Source organism: Vidua chalybeata, chromosome Z (genome assembly GCF_026979565.1).
Source record: "Vidua chalybeata isolate OUT-0048 chromosome Z, bVidCha1 merged haplotype, whole genome shotgun sequence".
In the NCBI taxonomy this organism is placed as follows: domain Eukaryota; kingdom Metazoa; phylum Chordata; class Aves; order Passeriformes; family Viduidae; genus Vidua; species Vidua chalybeata.
In genome coordinates, this window is record NC_071570.1 from 34,538,238 (window position 1) to 34,560,910 (window position 22,673).

General features: G+C 37.2%; 1 long non-coding RNA gene across 1 annotated transcript; it reads left to right on the forward strand.

Moving 5' to 3' along the window:
• The first annotated feature begins 13,695 nt into the window (after positions 1–13,695).
• On the forward strand, positions 13,696–22,297 carry LOC128782193 (uncharacterized). Its single transcript, XR_008428696.1, has 2 exons — positions 13,696–14,156; positions 21,439–22,297. It is a non-coding gene; the product is annotated as an uncharacterized LOC128782193 (long non-coding RNA).
• The last annotated feature ends 376 nt before the right edge of the window (positions 22,298–22,673 follow it).

Consider the following 22,673-nt stretch of genomic DNA (forward strand, 5'->3'; position numbering starts at 1 on the left):
TTTACTCAGCATGAAGAGCTGCGGCGCTGTTTTCGCTCTCCCCGGCTGCACACGGCTCTTGGGAGCCCGGCTGTGGCGTAGCTTCCACGTGCTGCCGGGGTTTTCTGCCGTGGGTTCCCGGACACGGCTCCGTGTCTCGGGCGCATGGGCTGGCCAGCCTCTGTTACTGTGCGCTAGGGACCCGGCAAAGAGGTAAGGAATTTGTCCATTTACTCCGTGCTTGGCAGGAACGGTTTATTGGTCACACATGGCGCGGATCGATGGAAAGACACGACCGCTCCCGGCACTCGCATGGGAGCAAATGGCGCCTGGCTGCCGGCGGGATAGGGTTTTATGGAGGGGCGTGGCGAGAGGATCCACGGCCTGCCGGCCAATAGGGGCGGCTGCCGCGGCGGTGACGCCAGCAACAGCGACCAACCAGAGAACCCCGCAGGGGCGGGCACCGAGCCTTGGGCTGAGCGGGACCGTGTGGCTCGGGGTGGCCAGCACGGGGTTTCCCGGGGCCGGACGGCAGGGTGCTTACAGGAGCGGCACAGGGGGAAGAGCCGGCAGCAGGCAACATGGGGCCAGAAACCGCGGGGGAGAACAACACGGGGGAAACGTGGGATTACAGAACTTGATTTAACATAAATTAAAAACTCTAATCTAAACCCAAACTCCGGGATGCAACAAAGAGCAGTCATGATAATCCCAGGCAGTCATGGTTTGGTGTGTATATTGGATTTGCGTGGCAAGGTTTTGATAGCAGGAAGGCTACAGGTGTGGCTTCTGTGAGAAGCTCCTAGAAGCTTCCCCTGTGTCTGATAAAGCCAAAGCCAGCTGGCTCCAAAACCAGGCCATGTGTCAAGGCTAGCCATCAGTGATGGTGGTAGCACCTCTGGGATACTTAAGAGGAGGGAAGGACCCTGGTCCAATACCAGCAGCAGCAGTCAGAAGTGAAGAATGGGAATAAGTGAAACAGCTCTGCAGACAAGGTCAGTGCAGAAGGAGGGAGAGGAAGTGCTGCAGGTGTGGGAGCAGAGATTCCCCTGCAGCCCATGGTGAGGCAACTGTGCCCCTGCAGCCCAGGGAAGTTCATAATGGAGCAGAAATCCACTTGCAGCCCATGAAGGCCCTGTGGAAAGGCCATGCTAGGGCAGGCTCCTGGAATAACCTGCGGACCCTTGGAGAGAGTAATTTTGTGAAGCAGGCTTTTTAGCTCATTAGTCCCCATGGGGGACTCATGCCTGTTCCTGAAAGACTGTTGAAGGGACCCATGCTGGGGTAGTTCACGAAGCATTGCAGCCAATGAGAAGGATTCACATTAGAGAAATTAATTGAGAGCTCCTGTGGGAGGAACCCCAAGCTGGAGCAGAATGTGAGGAGTGCTCCCTCTGAGGAGGGAGCAGCAGAGATGATATATCTGACTGCAACTGACTGCAGCCCCCACTCCCTATAGCCCTGCACTGCTGTGAAGGGAAGAGTTAGAGAAAATCAGAGCAAAGCTGAACCCTAGAAGAGGGAAGGGAAGGTGTTTTAAGATTTAGTTTTCTCATTATCCTGCTCTGAGTTTATTGGTAGTAAATTAAATTAATTTCCCCCAAAGTGGAATCTGTTTTCTCTTTTTTGGTAATTGTTGAATCTCTCCCTGTCCTTATCTTGATGGACTTTATTATATTGTCTCCCGTCTATCTTGCTGAGGAGTGAAAGGATACAATGGCTGCAGAGAGCACCTGGTGTCCAGGCGAGGTCAACCCACCACAGGGTGTTTTAAGCAGGGTGAAATGGTATGTCTTTGTTTAAATTGAAATTAAAAAATGCTACAGTGTGACAAGGAATCATGAAGAAAGAGGAAACAAAAAAAAAAAAAAAATGCTTACTGGAAAAGGGTGGACAAGAGAAACATGTAACTATTGTGTGAAACACATTAGAGCAAATGCATTCTGGAAGTAAACACTGGCTGCAATGTGAAGACTTGTCTCTTCCTCACATGCAGCACTGGGATGTGATGAACCTAGTGTTAACTGTTAGTGTTGTTTCTGCCTTTATGATGTATATACTAAATTTATGTACAAATGAATTCTTCAAGAACTGATAAGCCACAACTGCATGTGAAGTGTCAATAGCATATCTAATTATTACCTTGCTAATAAAACTATCATTTACGACCTCTAGAAGAAAAGCAGAATGACATAAGTTTTTTATCAGGAATTTGAGTTTCAGTTGCTAGAATGGCAGTCTAGTACACCTGCACCCCCATCATCAGTTTACCTCTTCTAGAGTTCAGGCATTTCTCCCCACCTTTACATGCTCCATTGGCTGCCATTTTCCCATTGCTGGCTTTTCAAACACTGTTAGATCTTTTTCCATACTGCTTCTTGCATTTGGAAGGAGATCCCCAAAGTTGCAATGTTTCTGTCTCCAGCTAAATGCATTTATTTTTTTCACCTGTGATGCTTCCCAAAATCTTCTGCAATAGTTATGTTACTGATGTGCAGAGTATCAAGATGTTAAGACAATATCTTTGTTGCCTCTACTGATTTATCTGGCTCTTTCCATCTGTTGATTCCTGTAGTCTGCAAGACATTTTCAACCAGGATTTTGATTTTCTTCTGTGTTTGTAAACAACATAGAGCTGGGATTCCAGCAGGGTTCTTAAGAGCTGGCAAACAGCAACAGCACCAAGCAACAACAAAATAATGCATGCAGTAGAAATATTTTTGTTGATGACTCTGTCTTTAATGGAGAAGATAGTAAATATTTTTCCTAATTTTTTGGTGCACTTTTTTTTTTTTTTTTTTGTAATTTATTTAATGAATTATTATTGAATGAATTATATTGAATTACCAACATGAATAAGCTAGAAGTGCTGCACTGAAGGGATTTATGGCCAACATGTGGTTTAGAAGTTGCTTGAATTATTTTGAGGGAAATAGCTATATGAAAATCATGGGGATTTGAAGGAAATTAAATGATAGCTGGAATCTGTGCAGGTAGTCATTAATGAATGGGAAAGGAAGTGAAGATACAAGGGGGTAATGTGTATAGTGAGAGGACACCAGAAGGAAGCATTGTCTAAAGTAAGCAGATTGCTGTCAGAAAATTATATTAAGTAGTGAAACAGATACAGGAAATAAGAAAAAATAAAAAGAAGAGTTTTGATAGAAGAATAATCACAATGTAGAAATGGGTATGGGGCAGTTAAGACCATAAGTATTTGAAAACATTTAAGATGCCTGTCTTTCTGAAGAAAATGTGGGAAATTGAATAAATTGAGAATGGACTACTTCAGCAGTCAATTAAAAGCAGAATAAACAACTTAATAAAGGGTTGTTTGTTTTTTATAAATAAAACATAGGAGTCTGCAAAGAAAAAATTAAAATAACCAAAAATTTAAATCATTATTAGTGTAGTTTGATAGCAAAAATAAAGGAAACAAATAGATAATGTTTTACATCATTGTAATCTAGAAAACTATGTTCCACATCTAAATGTAAAAGATGAAAAGATGGTAAACTATTGGTGAGAGCTGAAGTCCACTACTCAGGTATTAACTTTGTTACACAGATGACTGTTTTTTCCTGATTTGGAGGCACACTTTTATATTAAGATGTAGATATTCTCATATACTGCTTTGGATATATTTTTTAATAGGTGTTTCAGAATTTCTGTGAGGGATCTTAGTATGTAAGAGGATGATAATAACAGAGAGATAATCTGCATCAGGCCCATAGTCCATCTAACACATATATGTCAAGAATATTAGAACTAAAGGAAACACTGAGTAATACTTTTCGTATATGATTACAGTATTAATTTATTCATTAAGATACATTTATGTTCCATTTATTTTCTAACTTTGTTTTCATTTGTGTGTGTTTGTTTGTTTTATGACTCATTATTTGTTTTTTGTTTCTTTTTTTTTTTTTAAAAAAAGCACTTTATGTGTCAGCCAATCATGGAATAGGCTTTTTTTTCCGAGAATTTAAACTAGTCATTTTTTTCTGACCAGTAAAAGCTGACTCAAAGTTGTCAAATTGTGTAAAGAAGCAACTGCTCATATGCATCTCACCCATCAAAAAAAGATCACCTCACATTATAGGACAGAAGCTTTGTGTGACCATCAATGACCACTGAAGTCTCCCCAAATAAGCCTCTATGTGTTTGGAACCTAGACTGTAGGATAAGCCCCCACAGTGGGAACTTGAGATGAGATAAAGACGGTACTATTGTCTGAGTGTTATCTCAGACTTATGGGGAGGCTAGCAAAGCTGGGGGAGAAGAATATCACTGGTAATGGACAAAAAGAACACAGAATTTATGGGCCACCAACTCACAACCCACAGACTCAAAGAAGTGAAAGACTAAGTATGTGGACTAATTAGGATTAGGGGAGAGGAAATAATTTGACTGGTAGAATAAGAGAACTCTATAGCCAATGATTATTAATTCCTTTGTTTGCTAAAATATATTGTGAAAAGTTTTGGACAGTCTCGGGTTCCCCACCACTGATATGCCCTGAGTAAAGAAGGACTGACAGGACACCACTAAATTCACAATCGTATGGATTTATGTCTGTCTCACTCTCTCTCCACCTGTCCCTTTTCTATTTCTATTTCTCTACCTCTCATTTTATTGTTAAACAAAATTGAATTTGGCATATGGTCCCCTTTACACCTTAATTTAGGCAGAGGCAGCTCTCTCTAATCAGATCTTAATAATCACCATGCTGAGAGTATGACAAGGAACATATAGTTTGTGGACTGTCCCTGTGGTCTACCATTTAGTACCTATCCTTGCTTTCTTGACTAAAAAGGAATTTGGGGATGATATTTCAATTTTTTTTTCTCCCTTACATTTAGTTTTGCAACTATAAAAAGTCAATTGAAATATCACCTAAACCTTCCCTCTTTTTGTTTGAAGCCATTGCCCCTTGGCCTGTATCACTACAGGCCCTTGTAAAATGTCACTCTCCATCTCTCTTGTAGGCCCCCTTTAGTACTGGAAAGCACTATGAAGTCTCTCCAGAGCCTCCTCCAGGCTGAACAGCCCCCATTCTCTCAGCCTCCCTTCACAGGGAGTTTGCTGCAGCCCTGTGATCATATTCATCGCCTCCTCTGGATTTGTGCTAATAGGTCTGTTTCTTTCTGGCATGCAGTCCCAGAGTTGGATGCAGCACTCTAGGTGGGATCTCACCAGGGCAGAGCAGAGGGGCAGAATTGGCTCCCTCACCCTGCAAGCCAGTGCTGCTTTGACTGCAGCCCAGGATGTGTTTGTCTTTCTGGGCTGCAAGTACACATTCCTGGGTCATGTTGAACTTCTTGTCCACCAACACCCCCAAGTTCTTCTCAGGAGTGCTCACAATCCATTCTTCACCCAGCCTCTATTTGTGCTTGGGATTGCCCTGACCCAGGTGCAGGATCTTTCACTTTACATTGTTGAACTTCCAGAGGCTTGCATGTGTAAACCTCACATATACATAAATCTCAGAGTAATTTGTATGTTTGCAAAGGGACATGTTCTGCTTTCAGAGTGGAGACAGAACATTCTTCTCTGAAATAACCTTGCCCAAGGCCTTAGTCTGAGGTGACTCTTTTTTTTTTTTTTTTTTTTTTAATAACCTGTATTTTGAGGGATAGCAGTAAGCTTGTCTTAAAGCAAAGGTTAATAATCTAATTGTGTTTTTATATTTCAGGCTAATAAAACTAGAGACTCTGAGTGTGATGAAAGATTGAACATAACCAGAAAATACTGGATGAAGTATTTAAGGACAGATTGTAAAGACAAAGATTTTACTATTAGTAAGTAATACTGAGGTGCCACGTGGTAGCTTATGATTAGTTTTCTGAAGAGCAAACTGGAACTACTACAGTCAATAAGAAAGAAAAAGAATGACATAAAAAAGAGCATGCTGGCTATAAACAAATACAATAGTAAATATAAATTGCAAGATGGTTTATTAAAAATTGCTTTGGTAGATTTAAGGATGAGTGGTGTCACAGAGAGCACTTAGAATTCATATTGGAATTCAGGGTTTCTGGATAGAACTCATTATTTCTGCTAACAAATGGAGGGTTTACTTCTATTTATAAAAAAGTAGGTGCATTGTGAAAATGCATGCCACTGGTTCAGTGGCTTCACATTAATTATTTTTACAGGAACAGGTTTAAAAATTGCACAATACAATAATGTAATAAACAAACTGAAAATCTTCCCCAAGACATTAGAGAATACTATTTATACATCTGAATAATTAAAAATAGAGTAATATTTTGTAATATAAAGGATGTTAAAACGTGAAATGGAAATTTTAGAGATAACTCAGCTCTTTGTTTCATTGGCTTTAGTGGGTTTGGGATAGATCAAGACAAAAATCTCCATGTAAAGGCAGCTATGACCTAATGAAAAAATAGCATAAGCAATTAATAGAAATATAAAAGGTTTTCAATGACAGTAATCCTGTCTTAGAATTTAGACATTTTCAAGACTGTTGAGAATTTTCTGCTTTTGTCTGTGGGGAGAATTTGGTCAGATTTCAGCATCAGAGACCTTCTAATCATGAAGTCCATATTTAGGCACAAATTCAAAAGCTGATGATTTGCTTGACAGAAAAATTTATCTCTCTGCAGCTGACGCAATTTGAGTTTCCCATTGGCTCCAAATAGAAGCTGGAAGAGGCTATGTGTGAGAAGGTAGCTGTTGATCTCTCTAGCAGACTAATACATCTTTGCTGCTTTTTAAATTAATTTTCCATCACTGCCAGATCAAGCAGTTTCAGTTTCTTACCATGCTATCAGACCAACACATTTTTTAGCTAGATGTGCTAGAAGAAGGCAACTTGGTTTAGATACCCTAGGCAAAATCTATGGATTTTGTAAAATGGAAACAAAACCATACAAAGTAAAATAAGCCAAAAATAAAACTAGCCTCACATCCAGTCTTGGTGTTATTGAAAGTATTTCTTAGCCAGGTACTAGTCAAAGTAGATTTCTGTTTGCAGAGGTAAGCAATTTTAATATGGTCAAACAGGGAAGAGCATTTTACTGTCACAGTATGGCAAGCTATTTCCTTCTGTGCTTTCCCCGTCCCCACTTCCTTCACTCCTTGTGTATAATGCTATCCTTTCCCCACTTACACTGTTAATGCTATTTTCTGGAATAGAAAATGTCTCCCTGTTTTGTTGGCCTGAAAAACAATGGAGAATATTTCAAGACATTAGGAAAATTATATGCTAAACAAACATATTTTGGACTGAAATGTCCTCAGAACATTTATTTCCTATGCAAAAATGATGTAAAAATCTTGATGCAAATAGAAACATTAAGTTTGGGGGAAACAAACCAAATGATCATAGATTTTTGGCTGAAGTATCAGATTGAAGAATAAAGCATTTGGCTTAGTTTCTTACTGTTGGCAGGATCCAACTTCTTCAGTGGCTATCAGACTGTAGTTCTGGGTTTGGAAATCTCCCCACTTCATCACACAAATTATTTTCTCTCAAGCTTCTGTTTCATACAGTGCTGTTCCTATAAATTATTAAGGTGGAGGAGTAAGATCATCATTTACTGAATTGCTATGCTTTTGCGGAATGATTTCTCATATAGTATTTTCATTTGTATTTCTGTTGAAATAAGTGTAAAGGAATCAGAAGTTTTCCTGACAAAGGGGATATTCCATTTCATTTTAACAGATATTATACAAAATGGTATATATAAATAGATTAGGAAGCAGCCAGTTTTAGGGGTAGTTAGAATGTTCAGATATGTACACTGGCATAGTGTTAAGCTATCTTGATTTCTACCTTCAAAATATGAGAGCAACTAGTCCTTAAGAGCTGAGGTAAAATAAGATGTTGTGCTGCATAGATCTTATGTATTGTTATTTCAGTTTTAATAATGCTGTAGACTGTAGATGATGATGATGATGTAGATAAAACTGCAGAATATAGGGTGGCCAGTGGAAGGAGAGAGAGAAAATAAATGGAAACCAATTGGACTCAGTTTCAAACAAGTTAATGAGAGAATTCTTCATGCAATATCTGATGAGAGCAACTCCCTGCCAAAGGATATTGTGAATAATAAAAAATCTACATGGATTCAAGAGGAAAATGGAAAAATTGATGGAATGGAAAGTCATTGAAGATTACAGACTGTATAGAAACCACTTCCATCTCATGAAGAGCTGAAAAGACTCTCAGGTTTTAAGGAGGGACAATATATATCCTTTTCATGCTCTTACCTATACTCAGGTATTTGCCTGGACACCAGACTGTGGGCTCAACATACTTTTGCTGTTATACAGCAGATAATGTTCCTATATTTTAAGAATTGAAGTTTAATATTTACTAATACAATAAATAATTTTCATGTACCGTATGTTTTATATACACAATATATATATATATATATATATTCCATAGCTGAAAAATAAATGTACAACACAAATATGTATAGTGTCTCATTTTTTAAAAATTAATATTCCATTTAAAAATACTTATGTCATTGTATCACTGTGTGTCTCCACATGAACAATAATTGAACTACTAGGAACGTTTAAACTGAAGGTGCTTAGAAGATTTTCATATAGCAATCTCTATGCTTTGCAGTGGCTTCAATTGTCCAGAGTGAGCAATCAGACTCCTCTGAATACCAGATATCTTTACTGGGACATTTAAAATAGAAGCACTAGAGAATTTTGGTGGCATTATGAAAGCTTATTTTAAAGAAAAACTTTTTTCCAGCCAAAACAGAAATACATATGGGTAAGTTCCTTTAGAGTAAAAATCAGTGCAGACAGAAGGATATATCCATAGAGATTAAATTGTGGGACTGCATTCCAAATATATTTGGCAGTAAGATATCTATCTATCTATCTATCTATCTATCTATCTATCTATCTATTAATCTACCCATTTTCTGTCTATCTCTAAATTTATTCCAAATATTCCCTGCCAGCTCCATGAACAACACACGGAAGGTTTTCCAAACAGAAAACATGTGGCCAGTGATATATCATTTTGGATGCCTTTCTGATAGCAACCCATAAACGCTTTAGCAACTTTTCTGTCTTGGTATGAAAAACAGTGCCATGCATTATGGAGTGAGAGCTCATTGATTTATGAGCATTTCAAAGGACCCATTAATTTGGTTCATCTGGTATATGCAAGAACAAATTCTAGAAAAGCTCATGCATCTTTTACCAGTTTTTTTTTTTTCTGAAGCACTGAAAAATTCAGTTTTAATATTTGAAACTTACAAGAAAATGTATGCTGATTTTAATTATTTTCTGAAACCTGGTCCAAACATCTTGAAATCAATAAGAACTTTGATTTGATCTTGATTGGTCTTGGATCAACCTTGGATCAGCCTTTTAATAATCATAAAGTAAATATAGACTCTATTACAATCAGGCCACATTACCTCAAACTTTATATTTAACTGTGTACTTTAGTATTAAGTTGATCTCTTTTACTATAAATTTTATTTTAATGCTTATTCTGCATTCTGCATGTTTAAATTGATTTCTTTTATTCTCTTTTCAATTATTAATGTCTAATATCTTCAATTATTAATGTCTAATATCTATCAGAGTTCTGCTGTTTCATTACCTTAATTCCTCTATTTGTGATTTATTCTCCTCTTATAAATAGGCAATTTTATTTTGTCCTTGTAATACCCTGTTTATGTGTAGAAACATTTGTGGAATACTGAAGTAATTTTGCTGTCGTACTTATGCATGAGGAATCATGTGGCAGTAAAGTAAATGATGAGTGAGTGAAGGTCATGTCTTTACTCTTTTCTTTTGTAAAGCTGTATTCAGTGGGTATGATTAGCTGTGACTTTTTATTCAGCATCTGCATTTAATCAGCAGTTATTTCCCTGTTTCCTAGACTGGTTAGTATAATCCTTCACCACTTTATCTCTCTTCTCTGCCAACCAGTCATTAAAAGGAGGTTTTCTACCTTTCTCCTCTATTTTTGTGGTCAGCTTTGATAAAACCAAAATGATTTTCCGTAAAGAAGTGATAACATAAGTAAAGTGATTGACTAAACAAAACTTTCCAACTCTTTCTGTAAGTTTTGTGAAGCATGGCACAGTCGTGACTCAGCAACACAGAGTAGGCTGCAAACATTTAAAAAATACCTAAATTTAAGTTCAGGTATTAATTTAAGTTTACTCTAATTATAATTGAAAAAGAGCAGCGTTTTCATGTTTTTTTTGGCATATTAATGACATTGCCATGTATTAAGATTTTTGAATTTGTCTTACGGTATTCCCAGCCCTGAATGTCCCCCTCCCTACCTGAGACAAAAGTGCTTAATATCATCCTCCATGTAAGCAGTGGATCAAAATTGGTACATATATCCATGGGAAATCACACAAAGAAACAACAATATATAGTTTTAAATTATTTCCAGATGCTAATTATTCCAGGAATAATTAGTATTTGACAATTAATAAATAATTAAATTTTATTCCCTGTTACTTTCCTCAGAGTTAAATCTCACATGAGTTCTTTAATTACATCCTGTTGCCCATCTACTCCCAATGCTCTCTGCTTGCCATCATGCCCAAATAATATGGAAGGATTCTTATCCTATGTGTAATACATGCAATACATCATCACTACAAGGATTAGGTTGGATTGGCCCATTTGACTATGACCAAAGACTGCACATGAGAAATAATCAGTAAAAAATTCTCAGCAATTTTTCCTTCCTGTAGGGTGAGAGGTTCATGAGACCCTGTGGAGATTGATAACACAACGAAACTAATGGCCTGTTCACTCCAGGTCATGGGAACTGGGGAAAATGCCAAGAAATTAGTAAAATATGGAAAAAATGTTTAATAAGTTTGTAAGTTAGGTGTTTGGAATCCTGTATCAAATGTCATTATTTTAATATGTTGAAGAACTGTCTTCTGTCCATGAAGGTGAAGGATTTTAAAATATTCTCTATGGGGGCTAAAATCTGTCTCTAAATACTGAAGATCTGAATTGCCTCAGAGCTTAAACCCTTGAGGAAACCTACTCTTGAAGTGCAGTGGCAACATAAGGTAACCCATAAACTAAAATGGAGAAAAAAATAATTGAAATGAAAGTATTTTTTCACTCTGCAATATGTTGCACAAGCACAGACAGTAGGGTAGCTGTCAACCCTTAGAACTCTGCAACAAAATTGTTTGATAGTGATACTCAACTCCAAAATCTTTGTTTCTCTCCTAAGAGTTTAAAGTGAGAATAACTGTAGTTCCTGGGTTGTGAAATAAATTTTAAGTCTTTATCTTTAATGATATTGTGTTACACATTACCCCAGTTTTCCTTTCATTGAACTTTAAGGCACAGCTGAATGCTACCATAAATGTCATCAAGGAATGTCTGGGGGTTGTTTTATAAGAGTGGGAGGACAGAGCTATGTGTGGTGGTTTCTTTTTTTTAATATATGCTTTTCTTATCTGTTTGGACAAACATTGCATCATAAAAGTGACTCAAATTAAAGTTATTCTGCTACCTTGTGGCTGTACCTTGAAATAACATGTGTTCAGTATTTTGATTGATAAAATTCTCCATGATAATGATACTCATATCATTTGCTAAACTGCATCTGGAATACTGTACTTGATTTTAGACATCTCCCCAGAACAGGAGCTATATCTTCTGCTAAAGACTGAGTGTCAGACATGGTAAATTCTTCCTTTTCCTTACCCTTCTTCAATCTCACATAGCATAGAAACAGAGCATGGAGGGGAAATTTGCACTGCAGCAGTTCTTTTGGCTGCACATATTTCAAAATTGATGAGAGCAGGCCAAGGTCAACAGAAAATGTGATACATAATCCTGGAGAATTTTGATCTGTGACAACCGTATTATTTAAATAAGAAAGAACTCTATTATTTCAGGATCAGAACTTTATGTACCTGAGTGTTGCAGAGATCCCACCTTAGATACCCTTTTAAAACTCTTTATACCTATCCTACTTTTAAATATTTTTTACTCTTCTTGAAATAAAAAAAAAAGCTTTTATTTCAGAAGAATAATCTACTAGGCACTTGCAGTTATCATGTGTGTCATATTTCTTTATCAGTAGAGGACAATACACAGTATAAAGCATTTTTCCAGCCTGTGTGAATAATTGGTCCATAGGGAACTTCAAGGCACTTCTGGGAAGTTCTTTATGTGCTACTTTAGACATAAGAAAAACGTGATTTTTGGAAAGCTGAACTCATCCATTGGTCTGTTCTCCCTTTTTCTGAGGGCTTTTTAGTGTGATGCCTATCCTATGCCCAGATAAATATTTTTCTGGTAGTAAATAGGGAATGAGTTTAAATTGCGTATTAAAAAAACTGCTATGTCAAGATTTTGAATCTCTAGACATTTCTAATTACCTAATTCTGAAGATTATGCAAATTTTATTTAAATTCCTAAGTGTTCAGAATACCCCATTTGTGGTGCCTGATTGTAGCTGTGCTAACATTGAAGCATTGCTGACCTAATACTTAAATAGTGTAGAGAGAGTGAGATGAGCCTCATAACCATAATAATAACAGTAAGACTATTCAAACATCCAGGGTCCCATTCTGCTCTAGGTATTTTGAAAAATACTTTATATAACTCGATGCGGTACTGTATCTTCAGATGACCTCCAAACATCTACTCTCATTGAAACCAGCTTCAGATCTGTCCTGGTATTTGTAGCGATTCATAGCAGGAACTGTTTTAGTAATTTCATTAGTTTGTAAAATAGTGTAAAGTAGTGACTGAATAGCATCCTAATTGCATCACCTTTCAAGCCACATTCTACAGCAATCATTTATTTGTGGTAATATTGGTGATGATAATAAATTACTGCAATGAATCATTGTTGCTTATGATATTACATATATGCAGAACAGTCTTTCCATCATGATCTTAAAATTACATTGCATTGAATCAGATTTGCTAGATGAACGGTCTTCATCTTGTATTTTATGTAGAAATCTATTAGCAAAACTTCTCAATATTGTTCTCCTGCGAGAGATTTTAATTATATTTAGAGATATCTAGCATTCTGCTGGATAGAGAGAGCTGTTTAACACAAGAGCAGAAAAAAACCTCAGTTTTTGAGTTATTGATTCAAAATTCCATTAGAGGCCCTAAATACTAATTTTAGTACTATTTTGTACTTTAAACATTTAAAAAAACTTTTGCTTTTGAAACTGAAGTGCAAAGTCTAATTCTCTATCAGCAAAAGAACATCTAACAGACGTAAGTATAGATCAGTATCATATATCAAGAAAATAAAGAAACATTATGCAGCAGATGTCATTTCAGAAAGCATTTTCATCTGTGGAAGCTTCTGATAGAAAAGGAAGAAAGTTACATTCATATTACAAATAAGGCATTTCAGTATAGGACACCGCCATGTAAAACAGAAGACACACAATTGTGGGGAGACACTAAACATCATATTTGTACAATAATATATTTGTAAACATTTTAAAAATGTCTTTATACATAGGAGATATTTGACTGGCATACAAATTATAGTTTCATCTTATTGTAGGAAACTCACAGTATAGATTTTACATTACTGTGGAACCTCATTCACAATATATCTCACTGCATACTTTTGGTGGCAAGATAGCTCTGTAATGTAGAAAAGGAATCTTAGAAATGAGGGACATGTACATTATTTAGTATGACTTTACTCATAATGTCAGGGTAACAGAATATCCTGGGTTGGCTATATGATGCTTTTATCCCCAGTCGTCTGTTCTGTTTGTGCTGAATAATAAGTTTTGCACCTTTAAGACTTGTTCCAGGAGTGCAGGGGCGGGGGGGGGAGAAGAAGCGCTCACGTTGTTTTCAGAAACTGCACTCATTCCTCCACATTCCTGCTCCTGGACTGTGTTGTCTGCGGACGGACAGACAGCGAGACAGAGCTCTCCTTTGCTTTCAGTTTTAGCCAGCTGAGGCGAAGAAGTTCCCTGGGCTGTTTTTTTCCTTTTCTTTGGACCTGCTCAAGCCCGCTCTGGGCTGAACCCCAGAGGAGCAGCGGCAGCTCGCAGCTGAGGCCCAGCGGGCCGGGCCTGGGCCGCGGCGTTTCCAGCGCCGGAGGGACTGAAGAGAGGCTGAGTGAGCCGAGCTGCAGCCCGGGCAGGGGACTGTCGGAGTTTGTCTCTCTTTTGGAGCGGCAAGAGGTTTTCTTGTATAATATTGTTTAGGTTTTCCTGTTTAATAAACGGTTTTTCCCATTTTTCTCCAAGGAGGTATTTTTCCCAAACCAGTTAAAGGGAAGAGCCGATTGAATCTCCTTCCTAGAGGAACCCCTTTGGGGGTTCTCTCCCAAATTTGCCCTGAACCAGGACACAGAAATAATCTGGAATGATAACAAAGCAAATCCGCGAATCCACGAATCCCAAACTGCTTTTTCCAAACTTTTAAAACAAATGTTTTTCTTAAAGCATGACTGCTGTGTGGCTTTGATTTAAAAGTGCTAAGTATATATGTTAATCCCATTCAGACTGATATGTTAGTACAGATGTTTATGAGTCTCACTGTTTTTTGACAGCATTTTAAATTTGTCCAACCTAGAGCAAGACTTCCTTAGCAGGGAGACAGAATACTACTTTTGTGCAGATAGCACTGGATAAAAATATGATGAAGTTTAAGTGTGTGAATTAGATATGAAAGTTATGTATGCCAAAAGAGCAAACTTGAGTGGCTTTTCTTTGGATACATATCTAAAATAATAGATTAAAATTTTGCCTCATGAAAGAAAGACTAGCAAATGCTCTCATCCAGACTTTCTCATGTATCATGTTTTAAGCAGATGAACAGCAATTGCATTCAGCTGTTTCTTCATACATAGAATCATCTTTACATGGCTAAGTGAAAGCTATTTTCTTTTTATGTCCCATTATTTTAATTACTCATGTAGTCTGCCATGAAAACTGTGCTTATTTATTACACGATCTTTTTGACTGACTCGATTGAAGAATTCTCTTTGATTTTTTTTTAATAATCAGTGTAAGCTAAAGTCAATTTAGAACAGAAGTTTTACACATGGAGAGGTTTTGATTGTAATTATAGTTTGATGCAAAGGGTGCATTCATTTCAGACTTCTTACTCTATAGGCCATACACCTTAGGATTTGAAATTACTACCCAATTTCAACCATATTTAGAAGCTGAAGAAAATCTTAACAAGAAGAATGTTTCTATGGATTTTACACATACAACAACTGAGTGAGGGAGTGGAACCCAAGTATTTTGTCCCCACAACAAACTCAATTTCTACACATTTCATCTGGCAGCTGGCCACAACATTGTTGATTCTTTTCCTGGTGAGGATAGGAAACTTGTGTGTTGAATTATACAATTGAAAAAATAAATACAACTTATTCTGAAGCAAAGCTTCACTGACTCTGTTTACCATAAAACCACTTTAATTGTAAAGGTTTAATTCTTAACCTGTAGTCAGTGAGTAAAAGATTAGCTACAGTTTATCATTTACGTCTATCACATTGGACTAATGTTACCATGTTGGGTTGTGATACAGTTGATATTATTTCTGCTGATCTTACATATGACCAGACCAGGCTGGCCGCTGTGCAAATTGCATTTGAGGATGCTGTACCTGTATTGTAGCCAAATTTCCCTGGTATGACTTTAAGTTCTATCCTGTTTCCAACATTTCTCACCACACTGTGCCTCAGCTCTTAAAATATGCAGTTGTAGAAAAATTTGGGTGAAAGGGACCTCTGTGAGTGTTCTACTGCGGCCTCTTGGGGCACAACTCACATCAAACCTCAGTGTATGATTCAATGTCCAGCTGTGTTTTCCAATCCCTAAGAAAGGAAATTCCACACTGTCTGCAAGCAATCTCTTCCAGTCCTTCGGCACTACCAGGGGGAACCATTTTTAAAAATATTTAATTACAATTTGCTCTGTTGAGCCTCCTGACCCTTATGTTTTCCCCTTATGCATCTCTCTGATGAGAAAGCTAGAATGCACCTTCCAGAAGGGGAATCCGCAATCAGGTCCCCTCTTATTCAGGCATGCATGCAGAGTTCCCTCAGATACTCTTAACAGCAGGTAGTGGCTTGTCCTCTTCTAGATTCTCTCAGGTTTATCACTATCACTTTTTAAAAACCATAGTCAGAGAATGGTTTGCGTTGGAAGGGGCCTTAAAGAGCATCTAGTTCCAACCTCCCTGTTGTGTGCCTGGGGCATAGGCTTGGTTGCTCAAAGCCCCATCCCACCTGGCCTTAAAACCTTCCAGGGATGGGGCAGACACAATTTCTCTGTTCCACTGCATCACCACCCTCACAGTAAACATATTTTTTCCTAATATATAAACCAACTCCCTTTCAGTCTGAAGCCATTAAAGGTTAGCTGTATAAAACTAAACCCACTATTCCACATACGGCATTACACATTTCTAGTACTGCAGTGTAATAATTTGCATGTTTTTTGGTCACACTGCTGTTAACACAGCCCAAAATATGTTTCATTTTCATAGTGCAAAGGTACACTCCTCACTCACTTGTGACTATGATGAACATTCCTCATTCACAGCTTAGTTATGAGGCACATTTTAGCACTGAACAACTTCTTCCTCAAAGAGAGAATCCACTTTATTTTTTCCCCTCAAATTAAGGCAAAAACCCCAAATTGAAGCACTAACCTAAGCTGTGAATCACTTCCAGGTATTTTGACCTGTGTACTTACAGGGTAGTGCAGAGTGGAAGATGTTGCTGCTCTTCTTGTGTGTTATCTCCATTTTCAGTCTCTATACCATAATCACGGCATTCATTCACCTGAGGCTGACAGGCTCTGACTTTAGTCTTGTGCTCCCTCATAATTTAACCGTGCTTTGGAGGTCTGGTTTATGAGAAAACTTGCAGAGAACTGCATTCATCTGAGGAGTAGCAATTCCTGTGTTAAGAACCTCAGGTGAGAACTTCTGTTGAGACATTTTGCCAGCAGGCTTGCTAGTGAACAGAGTCCTTCTGACTGGTTGTCTTTGAAATGAACTTTGTGCATCTTCTGCTTTGAAATGTTAAGTCTGTTAATCAATCAGCTTGCTCTCAAGGTCAATTTCACCTGTGTAAAACACTAGTGACCTGCAGGAGGCTTCTCTATGTTTTTTCCTTTCTACTTTTGTAAGACATATTCCCTTGCTACATGCATGGATAAAGTAATTCCTTGAAATCCCATTTCTAGTTCAGTAGGCTGGGCCTTGGTCTCATTTCAGTGACATGGATCTAAAAGGTGAGAAAAATCCACAGTTTTTATGAGTCTGAGCTTTAACATTCCTTAAATCTTCTCAGTCTATATATTTAGGGTTTTTTTAATGTGAATCAGAATATTTAAGAGGTGTTCAAGCTTCTTGGGAAAGCTTTTTTTTGCATATTTAATTATTATTAAGGTGATAATATCTGACTCATAATCTCTGTAACTGTCATCTTTTTCAACTTTACATCCCCATTTCTGGATGAGTTTCCACTGAGAACTTTATTTTCTGAAACTGCATGTTTGGTGTTTTCCAGGAATTGCTTATGGCCAAATATTAAAGCAAATGTCTCAGCATCAGTGTCTTCCAAACAGCACAGGAGTACTTTCATGTTTTTGGCATTAGCACACATCATAAATTAAGTTTACTTTGAGATTCTAATCAAGGATCAGAATGCATACTATCTTAGAATTTGTTTGGATGCAGGGAAATGATAGAGGAAACAAGTTTATTCAGCAGTGATTTGTCTAAGGAAACAGGTACCTAACACAAGAACCATATAGGACCTCTAATGAGGTGTATCAGCCACATGCTCTTTATTTCAGCTTTATGTAGCTAACTAATAAATCAAAAAGAAAAGTCTTTTGGAAGACCCAGAAAAAGTGAGACTTGTGCCTTCTTCTGAAGTTTGTAGAGTTACAGACGGAAGAATTGTATGCATTGCATCCAGATGTTGTGAATTATGTGCTTGTTTCTCCTCCATCATGCATCCTTAAATTCTAGCACTACTGCCCACTAGCCTATGGACTTCCATCGTATCCCTGCCTTCATTCAGGATATTTTGAATCCAGATGTCACAAAAGTGGATTTCATGCTTTTGACTTCCTGCAATTAGGAATTTGCTACAGTTACTAACTTCTTGTGGCTGAATAAAAAAATTTCCACATCCTTCCTTCTCTGAGTATAACGCTGGTAAACTAAGATACAAATTTGATTACAACATACCAGAAAAATGTTTTTTCAAGTAAATTAATATTTATAAACTATCTACATGAAACTATTTTTCAATTTTTACTTAGATATATGCATTTTCTTCAGCTGCCACAAGATGGGAGTGTTGACCCTTAAAGCTCTCATTTTGTTCTTTGGTTTTTCTTCCTTACTCTTGTGCTGTGCCAGACTTAGAGAATATATTTTGTTTTTTTCCTGAGCAAATTCTCTGCAATTAACTAAACTGGAGAGAATTTCTGGGATGTTTAGAGAATTTTAGTCAGCTTGACTCCCAGTATTGATCCAGGAAGCAAAGATCACTTGTACATTAAAAGAATTTCTTGCAAATAAGCATCATATTTCTCTGATAGAAATTTCAGAGTGATTATTTGTCAGTTCTGCACTGATCTGCCACTTTTTCAGATAATGGGTTCCCTTTAGTACTCTTACAAGGCTGTAAGAATAAGCAAGAGATCAAAATGCTTCTTGCTGCATTTACAGGTCACCATCTGCAAGTTGGAAAGAACACAGCTTATGTGATAAAATTAGTGACTGAATAATTTTGGGAAATGGAGCTTATGTTAAGAAAACATTAAGGTCAAGAAAATCCCCGTTAAATGTTAGTATATGGCTAAATGGACGACTAATTGTTCTGCCTCTAAGCTTATTTCTGAAAGGTTTGAGCATGTAGAGATGTCCTCCTATCTGTCCTATTGTGGTCCTATATAGTGCCTATGAAGGCACTAAAAGAAAATGGACCAATTCAAAAGTTTCTGAGCATTGGGAAGCATTCAGATATGAATGTTCATGGCCTGTGCTTAAAACATTCAAAACTTTATCTGCACATAATATGACCCATGTTCCTCTCACATCTGAAACACAGCATCATCCAAGATAACTTTTATTGGTTTTTCAATTTTTCATTGTCACACCAGTCCTCCCCTTCTCCTTCAGTTGAAGAGTGAAGTATTTTATAAAGGAGTGTGTAGGAGGTACTTGGATACCTTGTTACCTGTTTTTATATGTGTTCAAAAATCTTTGAATAGCCTTGAAAAAATGTCCTTATGGTTGATCCACCTGGTACAAAGAAGAGAGAAAATGACTTAAGTATTACATGCTATGTGCAGGTATTAAAACAAATGTAATCAGACAAAATATAATTTCTGGTTTTGTTAATTAGATGCATGCTATAAACAAGCAATATTCTAATATATTTTCTAAAGAACTTGACTCCTATTGAAATAATTAAAAGAAAAATATTTTTTTTTAGAAGCTATTGTGAAATTTTAAATCTGGTTGTAGGGTTTGGTGTTTTGTTCATTTGTTTTTTTTTTTTTTAAGTAACGTGCTGAAGTTTCTGTTGTTTTTTTTTTTTTTCTATTAAAAACTCTTCGAATTTATGCTGGGTTAAAACTAGTTTATTAATAGTAGGAAAGAAGACACTTTGTTTATTTGGTTTGGTAATTTTCTTCATAGAATAGATGATGTGAGTAAAAAACGGTTTAGCCATTACACTTTGCCTTGGTAAATGCCATCTTTTCAGGGTTTGACATCTGTACCTAGCTACAAATAATTAGCCAGCTTTGGTCTACATTTTAACAAGATGAAAACTTGAATCTTCTTGTTCCTGTACTGTGGATACACTGAGAACTTAGACTGGCATTTAAGGAATTAAAAAATAAATTTTACTAAGAGAGGAAGAAAGGACATGCAGCATTTTCATGGCAAATAGCATGATGTCTGTTTGACAGAAGAAGTGACCTTGGAACAGTATGCTTTCTGCCCTCCTCTCGTTGCCTGTTTTTCTCTGGATGTGTAGTACTATGATAAATGGCTGTCAGTAGGTTTCACAAAAGACTACTCAAAAGTGCCTTCTGAGTGTGACACTACAACTCTTCTGTAGATGCCCTTTCAGGCCTTCCCAAGGCCCTCCTCAGCCATCTGGTGCATATTTATGGAGGACAGGGATTAATTCCCAGGTGAGAAGCAGATGTAGGTCAAGAAGTACAGAAAATTTAAAACTCATTGTTAGTTTGGTTACATTTTGGGAATACCTCTGGAAAAATAGAGCTGGTTTTCCTTTCTTTATGAGTACATTTTAATTAAGATTTTAAGTTCCTGGCTGTTAAACTGCTTGATAGGAGGACATATATGAATACTTTTGCTTAAATGGAACACTTTGGATGTACATGTAGAAACAGTGAATCAGAAAATATAATACCGGAGATGCGACTTTCTTTAAAAATGTTATTTGATTAAAGGAACCCCCTTATAGTACCAGGCTGTATTACCTCTGTAGCGACTTCAAGTAGGGTCAATGGTTTATACATGCAGTAAAATTGAAGGCAATAATGAAAATCATGTCCCCAGGCCTGGAAGGCTGAATTCAAGTCTGTTTCCACACTTTGTGATAAGATCAGATCCAAAGGAGAGTCACAGTTTGGTGAGACAGGAGATGCAAGTTGATAGGCAATGCCATGTTCTGGGGCAGTTAACAGCCATGAGAGGCTTCAATGTGCGCCTCATTTTTGGGGGAATTTAATGAGGTGTTTCTAACTGTTTCACATAGAGAATTTTCTAGTGGTCTTTTGTGGATTTTGTTATAAGCAAAACAATTCCATGCCTGCCTCAGAGCTTATGAGACAATTCAGTAAGGTATTAAATAACTTCCATCTTACACCTCCTATACTAATTCAGTAATTTCAAAGGCACTGGCAATCCTAAAGAAACCAATGGTCCTTGGTAGATTTTGAGTCTAAAAGGATCTTCTGTATTCCTGAGATGTCACCCAAAAGCAAGATATCATGCTATTGCAAGGACAATCTTGATGAGATATACTACTCTTTAGTGTAGTTGAGTTTATCTTGTTTTGTTATCTTACCATAATGAACTTTGTGTAGTGTTTGATCATGGTTTTTTTTTCAGTATGGTCAAGAATATGTTAGCAAAGTAGCATCATAGAAGTATGAAAGAGAGAGGCATAATATTGTGAAAAACTTTAGAGTAATTTGGCTTTTCATCACCAGTAGTGACAAAAAATGTAGAAAAAAGAATTTTCTCTAAAGGTGTAAAGGCAAGTACATTAAAGTGCTGAAGGCATTTTGAATTCACTGAAGACTGTGGACAAACAAAAATATTTCCCATACTTTGTACAAGTTCTGAAAGTGTTGTGGAAGAAATCAATAATACAAACCTTGTAGAGGTGGAACAGCAACATAAGGCATTTCTGATCTGTATTTTTTTTCCTGTTATCAGGTTGTAATCTGATGTACCTGTACTGCTCAAGAAGCCTGTCTGATGGATAGAGATCATGTGGGCCATGTGCAGCATGGCGTGTTGTCTTTTCACACTCCCTGGAACAGCCAAGGCAGAACAAGGAAGGGACAAGGCGGGTTGGGGCTCCAGTGAAACTGAAATTCAATTACATGCCTCCTGTAGACCTAACCTCACTGTAAAAATTAGCCTGACAATGTTACCTCTAATTGTGCCTGTGTGAACTCTCTTTGATGTTAAAGATGGGCTACCCTCATCCACCTTTTTTGTCATACTGTGAGCAAGCCTCACTAATTGTTTAGCAAGATGCAGACCTTTCAGGAAACCCAGACATGAACAGCTTTCTCCAGCCCTTGAAAGTACATGGAATTGATCTGTTTGCTGTACAATCCCCAAGCCCCAGGCTATGGATAAAATTTCTTAGAAGAGAGGCAAAGTAAATCAATTCTATTCTGTTGCTGGGGTAAAGTTGGTCAATAGATGATATTTTAAAGCACCTCCATCAACAATTTATGAGATTTATTCAGTTTATGCGAAAGAGCACTCCATAATCATCACTACACAGTGATGGCCCAACAGGGTGTTGCTAACTGGATATCATTTAATAAAAGTTTTTCAAGTGCTCAGCATGCTTTCATCAGAGGGTGATTTTTGTTTTTATCCTTGTTTTGTATGAACGTTAGGAGGTAATCAAGAAGTTATAAAAGTTGATGATTTATGAAGCTTTTGAAGTGGTGGGTGAAATTGTAGGCTAGATATAATGCTTATATTGATCACACTGTTGGGTAAAAGCACAAGACTGTTGACTAAAAGTACTATTTAAATAAATTTCATGACAGGATGTTAAATAGAGATCTAGTATTATTTAAATAACTTGATTTTGGTTAATAGTGGTCATGATCAACACTGGGCAGTATTGTGTTGATAGACATATAAACCTCACAAATATTACCATATTGACACTGTGCTTTCAGAATTGGAAAATTAGTTGCATAGTTACCAGTCTCTCCTACACCAGCCCTTTATTTTCTTATATTTCCAGCAGTATTCTTGTCTCTTACACTAGCAAACTTTTGAAATTTTTGTGCCATGACCCTGGCTTCATCCCAGTCTGCTTTTTCAGTAACTTCTCCTGCTTTGTTGATAAGTTTTTTTTTTCTTTTTTTTTTTTTTTAATACAGTTCTATTTTTACTTCCTTTTGCTTTTCTCATATTTT